Here is a 13,147-nt window from a genome sequence, read left to right as displayed (position 1 = left end):
AACATGATATTTTGGTGATGCACCTGGCCACCACAATCAGGTGAGTAAGTCGTCACACTAACTGACTGGAACTGAAATCAAACCACAGCAGCAGTTCCTTTATACACCACCTTTAGGTCCATGGTGTGTGCACAAACATAACGGCTGTCTAGAGCAAAGCACGACAGCACACCAGTGGTGAAAACTCATGGAAATGATAAATTGATATCAAACACTGTTGACACCTTCTGTTGACACCCCTTGGTGACTGAAACAAAGATTGTTTTTTAATGTCAAACTAAACAGTGTTCCAACTCTTACTTAAAGAATATCCCTTATATCTGTTTTGAATATTGTAAGATAGCCAGTTTTCAATAGCTTCTTTCACAACACAGTCCCAGTCATGCAATGCAGGGGCAACTACTGGTGTTTCATCATAAAACATTTTATGTCTTTCAGTAAGACAATGTTCTGCAACTGCAGATTTTTCTGGCTGACAGAAACATGTGGCAGTGATGCTCTACACATCGATCCTGGACCATACGAATTGTTTGTCCTATACAGGTTTTCCACAATGCAGGAAATTTTGTAGACACCATGCTTCCTCAAACCCAAATCATACTTCACTGAGCCCAGCAGTGCTCCGGTCTTAGCTGGCAGACAGAATACACTTTTCATAACAAAATCTCTTCTAAATTCATCCTATTTTCAAAGATATACTTTCCCTGAAAGGTATGAATGTCGCCAATTTGCTTGGATCTTCTGTTGGTTCCCACGAAGGTCCAATCTGTAGAGCACAATGGATCTGATTGTGGTATAACCATTCTGCTTGAACATGCTTTTAGATGATCCAGTTTTTATGTTAAATCATCTGCATCTGAGATGGCCCATGCTCATTTTACCAATCTGCATAGGACCCTTTTGCAGTCATTCAAGGGTAACAACTTGATGCATGAAGATATCAGTCCATATGTGTGGGTTTTCAATAAACACTGTGTCCTAATGTCTCGTCATTCCTCCTGTAGACCAAGACATCTGAAAACAGAAGTTTCCCATCCTTTTCATCCTGATCTGGACCCTTTCTTACATCATTTTAACTGTCTGCATCCCAATATTAAGTTCTTGATGGAAGTTCAAAAGGATGGAACACTTTCATTTTTAAATGTCTTAGTCTACAGGAGGGATGTTGGGGCATTAGGACAGAGTGTTTATTGTAATCCCATGAATATGGAGTGATATCTTGATACATCAAGTTGTCATCCATTGTACCAACACGAAGGGGTCCTAAGTACATTGGTGAAAAGAGCGTATACCATCTGAGATGCAGATAATTTGACACAAGAACTGGATCATCTAAAAGCAGTGTTCAAGCAGAATGGTTATACAGACAATTAGATCTGTCATCTTGTACACACTGGACCTTTGCAGAAACCAACAGAAGATACAAGAAAATCAGTGATGTTCCTACCTTTTGCAGGAAACATATCTTCAAAAATAGGAAGAATTTTAAAGATATATGATATTAAATGTGTATTCCATCTGCTATCTAAGACTAAGTGCTGCTAGGCTCAGTGAAGGAAAATTTGGGTTTGAGGAAGCCTGGTGTCTACAAATTTCCCTGCCGTTGTGGGAAAGCCTATTTTGGACAAACAATTCGTATGGTCCAGGATCAATGTGTGGAGCACCATCACCACAAGCATTTATTTCAGCCAGAAAAATCTGCGGTTGTGGAACGTTGTCTTACTGAATGACATAAAATGTTGTACAATGAGACACAAGTGGATGCCCCTGCATTGCACTACTGGGACTGTGTAGTGAAAGAAGCTATTGAATTCCAGTTATCTGAAAATACTATAAGGAGAGATAAGTGGTATCCTTTAAGTAAAAGTTGAAACCTGTTTCGTGGCAATGGTCTTTGTTTCAGTCATCAAAAGGTGTCAACAGTGTTTGATATCAATTTATTTTTTCCACGAGTTTTAACCTCCAGTATGCTGTCATGCTTTGTATTAGAGGGCAGTTATGTTCGTGCATGTGCCATGGATCTACGGGTGGTGTACAAGGGAGCTGCCGCTGTGGTTTGACTTCAGTGCCAGCGAGTTAGTGTGACAGCTTACTCACTTGAAGACAGCAGCCAGGTGGACTGCCAAAATATTGTGTCAAGATGATGCTATGTTCTGGCTGGAGACCTGATATGAGTACCACTGTGTGTTCATTGGAAGATTGATGGCAAGAAGATGTGCACAAAGTCATTTTTCAACATTGTCTTGTATTGGTCAGCCATGACAGACTGAAGGAAAAAAAAAGAGTCTAATTAGGCCATGACTGGATAGAGCTACCTACAATGTCACTTTTTGGCCATGTGTCATTTTTTTTATGAACATGGACATTTTGTGATTTTTATCTATCCCAGAACTGAACAGTTTATTGGTTTACTATTCCACTGAGGAGGAAATAAGCTTCATCTGAGAACAATGTGCTAAACATTTTTTCATCTTTTCCTTCTCTCCATAATGAACACTCCAGCCTTCCCTGTTTGTTCTGCTCAGTCAGTGTCTGTCACACAATCATTTTGTAAGGGTAGAGCCTTAGATCACCAGATATCCCCATTTCCCTTACTGCATGCTGGAATAAGATGCTTGGACTTTGTCATATGGAGACCTGTAACACTGTGATGTTTTCTGGAGAATGAACAATTGGTGCCTGAGGTCATTTTCCTTCCAACATAGTGCCTTGTTCTACAAATTTTCTCATTTTTGGAGAATTGTGTTCCTTGATAGAGCCCAACACATGTAGAATTTTGTCCTAAATCTATTTTTCATTGCTGTGACGCTTTTAAATTCAGCATAAAGGACCTCTACCAACATTTCAATGAAACAAAACAAGTTGGAGCAAAATTTGAATGAAATAGAACTAGAGCTACAATTTCTATTCAGTGTTAAAATGTGCCAACTTTTGTATGCCACCCTGTTAAATGTAGGGCTCTGTTAAATGGCTAACAGCTCTGCTGTAAAATCACTACACATTCCCAGCAACAAATCTTATGCCTGACCAGTAGCAATATAAAGGCATATCCCATCCCATGCATGGTTTTAGAGCTGTCAGTGTAAATAACAGTAACACCCTGATAGCCCTGAAAAACTGAGAGGAACAGATGCCAAAAGGACATGGAGGTGACTGAAACTTTAGATCCTTGAAATAGATTGGTCCTATTTTGTGGTCTGGATACTAACCTAAAAGGGGTGTGTGGAGGATTTAGGTGGCAGTGACTGATGCCCTTTGTAGCAAAAAGAATCTGATGAGTTGGATGATTAGGAAACTGTCGGGTGACGATTACATAAGTGAGCAAAAGTTTGTACCATTAAAGCTGAAGAGATAAAATCCCTGATTCAAGAAGTCTATGGGATTAGCCTGGAAGTTGCCCATGGCCATTCTTATCTATGACAGTGGACTGTATCCTATAATTTAAAAGCATAAGGTGGCACTGAGGCACAAACCTGGCAACCATAGTTCAATTGAAGAGACCAGGACCCAAAAAGAATGGAGCAGAGTAGCACAATCTGCACCCCAAAGGATGTGGGTAAGGAAGCAAAGAGCTTTAACCTTCTGCAATAATCTGGTCTTTACTTGACAAATGTGGTACCGTCACATCAGCTTCTTATCAAACGGGAGTCCCAAAACTTGGGACTGTGTAATAACATACAAATGCTGGGTAGCGAAGTAGAGTTCTCAGTGAGGTTGGACAATAGTATGATGAAAGAAATGCATGGCTCGTATTTTCGAGTGAGAAAACTGCAAGTCAAGGGAAGTGGAGGGTCTTTGGATGGCACCTTGGAGCAGGCATTCAGCCAAGGCTACACATCAACAGTAAATGTGGGAGTGACTACTGGTCCAACAAATGCTGCATGCCCATTGCGGGTGATAAGGATGAGCGTATTATTCAGCATGGAGCTCTGTGGGACCTTGTTCTCTCGGACCCATGGGGTCTTTAACCCGAAACAACTGCTGGGATAAAAATTGGTGAGTAAAAATTGGTAGCGAATCTCAAAAGCATCAGCCAAAGAGGGTAATTAAAGTGGATGAAATCAAAAGGAGTTAGATGCCTTTTGTAGATCAAAAAGAGTGCAGTTAGGTGTTGGCATTTAGAAAAAGGCTGTTGGATTATTTGTTTCCAACCTAACCAGACAGTCCATTGTGGATTGTCACTTCTGGAAACCACATTGACTGGTTGAGGAGTGGGATGAGAGGGGGGGGGGGATGGGGGAAATAGGCTGCTTGAGTCTGCTGTAAACTAGCATGATCATTAGGCTTCCATCATTTCAAGTGGTTTGCAGGGTGTGTTGATGAAGCTAATTGGTCAACAGCTATGGATGGATCTGCATTTCTTGTCTGGTTTAAGGATTGGGACAATGATATTATCTTGCCACTGTGAAGGGAAAACACCACGTAACCAAATATGGTTGAAGATTGTGAGTAGATAGTCTTTGAGTATGCAGATGCTTATCATCTGATTATGAATCGAGTCAGGAACTGGGGTCACATCATGTGATGAGTTAAGAGCCTGCAGCAATTCCCAATCAGTGAAAGGTTCATTATACTGGGTGTATAAAAAGAGTCATCCATTTTGGCACATCTATATTTCTGAAACTAATAAACATGTACAATGAATTTTGTTTTTTGATGAATGGGAAACTCAAAAAGTTTTTTCATACCTTTTCATAGGTGTTCAATATGCCCCCCTTGAAATACATGGCATATGTTGATGTGGTATTCATATTGTTCCCACATTTCAGTGAGCATGTCTTGAGTTACAGTTTTCACAGCTGCTGTTATGCAATGACTCAGTTCATTCAATGTTGTTGGTAAGGGGGCACATAAACAGCGTCTTTTGTAAACCCCCACAAGAAATAATCACGTACAGTCAGGTCTGCTGATGTTGGAGGCTAGTAATGTAAGGCTGAATCATTTGGTCCAGTGTGACTGATCCATTGTTCAGTAATCCTTTGATTTAAGAATTCCCACACTTACAGATGTCAGTGTAGCGATGGCCATTCTGTTGGTAAACGAAGTTGTTCAAATCAGACTCCACCTGTGGGAAAAGAAAGTTCTCAAGCATATGTGCTTCCTGTAACAGTGCTCTCGGCAAAGAAAAATGGACCATACACCTTTTCCCTCTCTTGGCCTGACACCATTTTTACTAGAACTGAAGTGGGGGCACACTGCTGCTACCTAGTGGTAACTGTGCACAACTCAAGAGTTTGCTCTCACTAACAGTATATTGTTCACACACATATCTCAAATAGTAGTTACAATTTTTAAAAATCAGATCATGGTTTTTGATACACCCTGTATAATTCTGTGTGATGGGGATAAAGGGTCACTTGAGATATTGCTTAGCCCTTCAACAATCCTGAATAACTGTTTGAATGAGTGTGGTCCACCATGGCACTTGGTTGCAAAGGAGGGGCCTTTAGCAAGGGGAATAGCTGTTCAAGCAGCATAGGTGATCATATCAGAGACATCTCCCACAACATCATCAATACAGTCTGACAGAGAGAGGACGAAGGTGGGAGTATATGCATACAACTGCGAACTGACTGTCCAAAGAGTTCACTGGGCCAGTTGATCTGTTGGGTGGTGACAAGGAAGTGGCAGAATCACTGAAAAGTGGTCACTGTCACAAAGACTGTCACGTAGCAAAGCTACGAGATTGGGGAAAGAGATCGTAAGATCGTTAGCCAAAGAGGTGTCGAGGGCAGCTTTGGAGTAGGGAGTAGTACCATCATTGAGGAGATACATATCAGCATCAGAAAGAAGCTGGTCAATCAGAAGGATGTTACCAGATGACATCATATTTCCCCACAAGGGTTGGTGCCCATTGAAATTTCCAAGGAGGAGAAATAGGTGGAAACAAGGGAGTTGTTGGATTAAGGTGGTCTTCTCAAGCTATCTTACTATTCCTACCTGGGGGTAAATAATCGTCAAATGGTGATCGCTGAGGTTGTCTGCACTCACACTACCATTACTTCTGATGTGGTATCGAAGGGAATATGCTCACTGATGACATCTGTGTGAACTAACATACAGTAGGGTTTTGAAAGAGTTGAATAGTCTCAGTGAAATATGTTTCTTGGAGAGCAAGGTAGATCACAGGACTGGAGAAAATTAGTTGTAGTTATGGCTGTCAACAGATATGTATTGCAGTACCATTGAATTGTGACATTCATAATATCCTGGTTAGGCATGAAGGGGCCAAGAATCACTGTCTTGTCCCTTATGGAGTTGGAACAACATCAACAAACATTGGTTCAAAACTGACAGCATGACAAGATCTGGCACCTCTGGGGTCACTGGAAAAGCCTTCTCCTGAAATTTATTCTTTTTCTCTTTCACTACTTTTAGCAATTGAGAATCTTGTGAGGTCTTACCCACTGTGAGCGGAGGAACCGAAGAAGAGCAGGAAGCTCTGAGACCTACAGTCCATGGCTCCTTATGCAACTGACTGGTGTCGGGTTGCTAGTCTGTGGACTTCTGGGAAGAGGGTTCTCAAAAGGGTGTCCTGTCAGCATTAGGTGGCAGAGGAGGATGGCGCTCCTCTGGCTGGGCATGGGGAGTCGAAGTTTCTGCAGATGGTGCTGTAGGATCCAAGAGATGGGCCATGGTCTGATTTACTTGCATGATTACTGGAGACAACTTTGAGTGAGTGAATAGTAAATCAGATACTGATGCCAACCAGGCCACAGTAATGTAAAATGTCAATATCATTGAGACAGGATAAAAACAGTCATATCTTTCCTGAACTTCAAGCATGAGAGGTGATTGGAGGACTTCAGCCTGTGGATTTTACACTCATTAATTGAGGTACCACACTTCAGGAATTGGGGTGGTGGTCATTTCTACAGTTTACACTGACAAGTGCTAGCACACATGGTAAGTTTCCATGCCCTGGCCAGCCATAGTCTCCACGAATCAGATCATATGTTCACTGGGAAAACATAAGCCCACATCACAATGGTAAACCATTGTTTTGATCTACTCTGAAAGTGAATTCACCAGAGTACCAGCCTTGTTTTGTGGGTAGCCACAGTGTACAAAATGGATCCCAATGCATCTTCGAGTGCTTGCGTAGTTAACCATCCATTTGCATCATTAATTTGCAGTGAAAAATTATACCCTGTATCATGTTTAGACTTTTATGGGTATTACAGTAACAGGTATATCCCTAAGTCTTTTATGAAAGAGTAATGCCTGGGACTGGTTAAGATTTGCTCTCTTCATTAGGATGGAATGACCTTGTAATTTACATGGAAAGATATTTCACCAAATACATTTTCAGTACTCTCCACAAAGAAAATTGGTGTCATTTTTATGAGTCATGAGTCATCTGACTGGTATGATGTGGCTGGCCATGAATTATTTTCCTGTGATAAACTCTGCATCTCAGAACAGCACTTGCAACCTGCTTCTTCAATTTTTTGTTGGATGTATTTAAATCTCCGTCTTCCTCTACAGTTTTTATTCTCTACAGGTCACTCTATTACCATTCAGGTTATTCCATGATGCATCAACACATCAGTGAATAATAATAATAATAATAATAATAATAATAATAATAATAATAACATTGGCTTAGAGAAATGACCCTTCATGTTTCCAGATGCAAACCAGGGACTGAGGAGAGGAAGTTTTTGCAGGTCACTTGATTTTGCTTTGCTCCCATTGTGTGGCCAAGCAGGTAAAGTTCCTAGCGTTTTAGTGATCTGCAGTGAAGAGTTCTGGTCTGTCTGAAGAGACTGTCAGAGCTTCAGATCCACTAATTGATGACTTTGATCAGTTTCTGCCCCAAATATCTGCCTACAGCAGATCAAAGGTTACTTAGCATGATGGCGAGTGCCTAAAGTTCCAGAACCCCCAAGCAAACTGGCACCAACTCCTGGGCATATGCAGGGAGGTGACAGATCAGGCATCAATAGTGTGAGCCCAGCATGGTCAGAAAACTACCACTACAGAGGTACCTGATGATTTCCCACATGGACTGTATATCATGATAGGCAGCAGGTGACCTTCCCTCGCAGACAGTTTTGAAAAGTTGGCGATCAAATCAAGATGTGGGGACTATATGAAAGTTAACTGAAATAGGTGGTGTAAAATATTGAAAAAAGTAGCATCCTACTCGCAATTTAGGCAGTCAACAGGGAATCTGCCCAAGAGACAAAGTCTGAGAAAAGATATAGTCAGAGAAATACTTCAGCACAAGAAAGGGTGAAACACTGTGCAATGGCTTGCCACACATATGCAAAAAAGTTGTGAGATTCCTGGGAGCATGATGCTGAGTGTTTTTTGGGACTGCCAGGGTGTGGTGCTAACAAATTACATCACAAGGGGCAATATGTCAAAAGAGATTACTACCAAAATGTTCTAACAGTGTTACTAAGGCTATCAAGGTGAAGCATCACAGAAAACTGTTCATGAGGGTGGTCTGGTTCCACTACTAATCCCCAGCTCATTCTGTACAAGACTCGGCTGTACATGCTGCCTCTGTGGCTTTCAGATATTGCTAAACTTGCTCTCCAACCCCCCCCCCCCCTTCCCAATCTCCTCTCTATGTTCTGACAAGGCACTCAGTGACTGCTTCATCTTCTTGGATAAATGGCTGAAGGTACCATTGTGTGGCAGGCATTTACAGAAGAATTATGAGGCTAATTTCAAGCTGAAACGTTTCTGTACAGCCAAAATGCAAACTTTTACAACCAAAGTCTTGTCCAGGTCATCCATCTTTGCGAAGAATTTGTCACATTGAAAGATGAATAAAGGGTGAATATGCAGAGGAAAGAAGGCCTTAACACTACAAAATATACTCATATTACTTCCCTTTTGTTTTTATTGTTAGTTATTGGTATGCAATTTTAGAATAAATTTTTATAGGAACAAACAATTTCTCAAAACTTAAAAAAAACTATAAAAGCAGGTATCACATATGAAGTGAACTGTAGATCATGCTGTAGCATGAACTAGATTACACAACTAAGTACAACAATGTTCCAATTCAAAGAATTGTTTGTGCAAACACGGAAAGTGATTGCGGAAAATGCCTTCTTGGGCAGCCATGGCAGCTCACTAGTCATCATCATCATCATCATCATCATCATCATTTAAGACTGATTATACCTTTCAGCGTTCAGTCTGGAGCATAGCCTCCTTATAAAATTCCTCCATGATCCCCTATTCAGTGCTAACATTGGTGCCTCTTCTGATGTTAAACCTATTACTTCAAAATCATTCTTAACCGAATCCAGGTACCTTCTCCTTGGTCTGCCCCGACTCCTCCTACCCTCTACTGCTGAACCCATGAGTCTCTTGGGTAACCTTGCTTCTCCCATGCGTGTAACATGACCCCACCATCTAAGCCTGTTCGCCCTGACTGCTACATCTATAGAGTTCATTCCCAGTTTTTCTTTGATTTCCTCATTGTGGGCACCCTCCTGCCATTGTTCCCATCTACTAGTACCTGCAATCATCCTAGCTACTTTCATATCCGTAACCTCAACCTTGTTAATAAGGTAACCTGAATCCACCCAGCTTTCGCTCCCATACAACAAAGTTGGTCGAAAGATTGAACGGTGCACAAATAACTTAGTCTTGGTACTGACTTCCTTCTTGCAGAAGAGAGTAGATCGTAGCTGAGCGCTCACTGCATTAGCTTTGCTACACCTCGCTTCCAGTTCTTTCACTATGTTGCCATCCTGTGAGAATATGCATCTTAAGTACTTGAAACCGTCCACCTGTTCTAACTTTGTTCCTCCTATTTGGCACTCAATTCGTTTATATTTCTTTCCCACTGACATTACTTTCGTTTTGGAGATGCTAATCTTCATACCATAGTCCTTACATTTCTGATCTAGCTCTGAAATATTACTTTGCAAACTTTCAATCGAATCTGCCATCACAACTAAGTCATCCGCATATGCAAGACTGCTTATTTTGTGTTCACATATCTTAATCTCACCCAGCCAGTCTATTGTTTTCAACATATGATCCATAAATAATATGAACAACATTGGAGACAGGTTGCAGCCTTGTCTTACCCCTGAAACTACTCTGAACCATGAACTCAATTTACCATCAACTCTAACTGCTGCCTGACTATCCATGTAAAGACCTTTAATTGCTTGCAAAAGTTTGCCTCCTATTCCATAATCTCGTAGAACAGACAATAACTTCCTCCTAGGAACCCGGTCATATGCCTTTTCTAGATCTATAAAGCATAGATACAATTCCCTGTTCCACTCATAACACTTCTCCATTATTTGCCGTAAGCTAAAGATCTGGTCCTGATAACCTCTAAGAGGCCTAAACCCATACTGATTTTCATCCAATTGGTCCTCAACTAATACTCGCACTTTCCTTTCAACAATACCTGAGAAGATTTTACCCACAACGCTGATTAAAGAGATACCTCTGTAGTTGTTACAATCTTTTCTGTTCCCATGTTTAAAGATTGGTGTGATTACTGCTTTTGTCCAGTCTGATGGAACCTATCCCAACTCCCAGGCCATTTCAATTATCCTGTGTAGCCATTTAAGACCTGACATTTCACTGTATTTGATGAGTTCCGACTTAATTTCATCCACCCCAGCTGCTTTATTGCACTGCAATCTATTGACCATTTTCTCCACTTCCTCAAATGTGATCCTATTTCCATCATCATTCCTATCCCATTCTACCTCGAAATCTGAAACATTACTGATCGTATTTTCACCTACATTGAGCAACTCTTCAAAATATTCCCTCCATCTGCCCAAGGCATCCACAGGATTCACCAGCAGTTTTCCTGACCTGTCCAAAATACTTGTCATTTCCTTCTTACCTCCCTTTCGAAGACTGCTAATTACACTCCAGAATGGTTTTCCAGCAGCTTGACCCATAGTTTCCAACCTGTTTCCAAAGTCTTCCCAAGATTTCTTCTTGGATGCTGCAATGATCTGTTTGGCTTTGTTTCTTTCTTCAACATAACTTTCTCTGTCTACCTGAGTTCTAGTATGTAGCCATTTTTGATACGCCTTCTTTTTCCTTTTACAGGCTGCCTTGACTGTGTCATTCCACCAAGCTGTTTGCTTCATTCTACTTTTACACACTACTGTTCCAAGACATTCTTTAGCCACTTCTAGTACTGTGTCCCTGTACCTTGTCCATTCCTTTTCCAATGACTGTAATTGACTACATTCAACTAACTGGTACCTTTCTGAGATCGCTGTTATGTACTTGTGCCTGAATTCCTTATCCTGAAGTTTCTCCACTCTTATCCTCCTATATATGGACCTGACCTCCTGCACTTTCGGCCTCACAATCCCAATTTCACTGCGGATTAAATAATGATCAGTGTCATCAAAGAATCCCCTGAATACACGTGTGTCCCTCACAGCCTTCCTGAATTCCTGATCTGTTATTATATTGTCAATGACAGATCTGGTTCCCCTGCCTTCCCAAGTATACCGGTGAATGTTCTTATGTTTAAAAAAGGAGTTTGTGATTACTACGCCCATACTGGCACAGAAATCCAAGAGTTGTTTCCTGTTCCTGTTGGCCTCCATATCCTCTCCAAATTTACCCATAACCTTTTCATACCCTTCTGTTCGATTTCCAATCCTGGCGTTAAAATCACCCATGAGCAGAACACTGTCCTTGTCCTTTACTCTAACAACTACATCACTGAGTGCCTCATAAAAACTATCCATCTTATCTTGATCTGTCCCTTCACAAAGCGAATATACTGACACAATCCTAATTTTCTTGCTAGACACTGTCAAATCTATCCACATCAGTCGTTCGTTTACATACCTTATTGCAACTACGCTGGGTTCCATTTCTTTCCTGATGTAAAGCCCTACGCCCCATTGTGCTGTTCCTGCTTTGACTCCTGACAGGTAGACCTTGTATTCTCCCACTTCCTCTTCTTTCTCACCCCTTACCCGAATGTCACTAACAGCCAAAACGTCCAGCCCCATCTTACTTGCAGCCTCTGCCAGCTCTACCTTCTTCCCAGAGTAGCCCCCATTGATATTAATAGCTCCCCATCTCATTACCATTTGTTTGCCAAGTTGTATCTTAGGAGTCCCTGGTTTGTCAGTTAGAGGTGGGACTCCGTCACCTCCAAAGGTCCGAGGCATTTTGCTCTGATTGTTGCCAGCATCATATTTAAAGTACCAGGGAAGCAGGTTGCTAGCTTTACTTGTCCCGAGTCCCATTGGGTTTTACCCCTAACGGTTGAGGGACTAACTGGTGGATTTGGTAGTCTTTGCCGTATGAGCACAAAGGTGACCACGACTCAGAATATGTATGAGATGCCCAGCCTTATACTAAAGTAACTGGTATCCCGACTGTCGGGAGCACTTACTTGGCCACTCATACGTTGCCCGTGGTTCATGAACTAGGACATGACTACAGGAACCCTCACCATGAACCACAGCTCGCTAGTGATGTCATTAAATTTAAGATGGGGAAAAAGAAAGAATTGAGGATGGACAGGATGAGCAAGAAAAATAAAAAGTAGAAAAGGTCAATGCTGGGCAAATTACGTCAAGAGAGTCACAATGTCGAGTGGAGTAGGGTTCAAGTGTTTGCCCCAAAAAAGAAGAAGCAAAGTCTACACACTAAATATCCCAATGACAATTTAAAGAAATGTGTAATAAGGCAACTTTTTTTACAATATAATGAACAATACAAGAAATATCAACTTTGCAAAAATTTCTTAGCTTTTGTTGCACAGGACTGAACTTCAAGACTAACAAGGAAACACTTCAAATACATTGTTCTGTTTATGGGATTAGGTTTTAAGAGGTGCCTGAACAAAAGAGGCATCAACAGTGCTGGTCAGTGTTTAATTGCTGTGTTGTGCAAGGCACTGGCACATAGAAGTGTAGTGTGTGACAGCATTCCGTTAGAAGATTACTGGATTGCACACTGTCACACTCACCTGTTGCTGTTGCTCAGGGTTAAGCACGATGGTGCTGCTATCCCTTACAGCTATTCTCTATGGTTTGTCTGGTAATAACAGTATATCAACTCAGTAAATGCAAAAGGTTCATTGCAGAGTAATTCAAGCAATGTTAACTCAGGGAACTAGGAAAGAACATTTAAAAAATTGAAATTTTTTGCAACTTACACACTACTT

At 41.2% G+C, this 13,147-nt stretch overlaps 1 protein-coding gene across 1 annotated transcript in view; it reads right to left on the bottom strand.

Moving 5' to 3' along the window:
* Window positions 1–13,147, bottom strand: part of LOC126199616 (synaptotagmin-11) — a 181,757-nt gene that overhangs the window by 42,424 nt on the left and 126,186 nt on the right. The window lies entirely within an intron of this gene.

This window comes from Schistocerca nitens, chromosome 8, assembly GCF_023898315.1.
Source record: "Schistocerca nitens isolate TAMUIC-IGC-003100 chromosome 8, iqSchNite1.1, whole genome shotgun sequence".
Classification (NCBI taxonomy): Eukaryota; Metazoa; Arthropoda; class Insecta; order Orthoptera; family Acrididae; genus Schistocerca; species Schistocerca nitens.
This window is presented reverse-complemented; position numbering and strand designations above follow the sequence as displayed.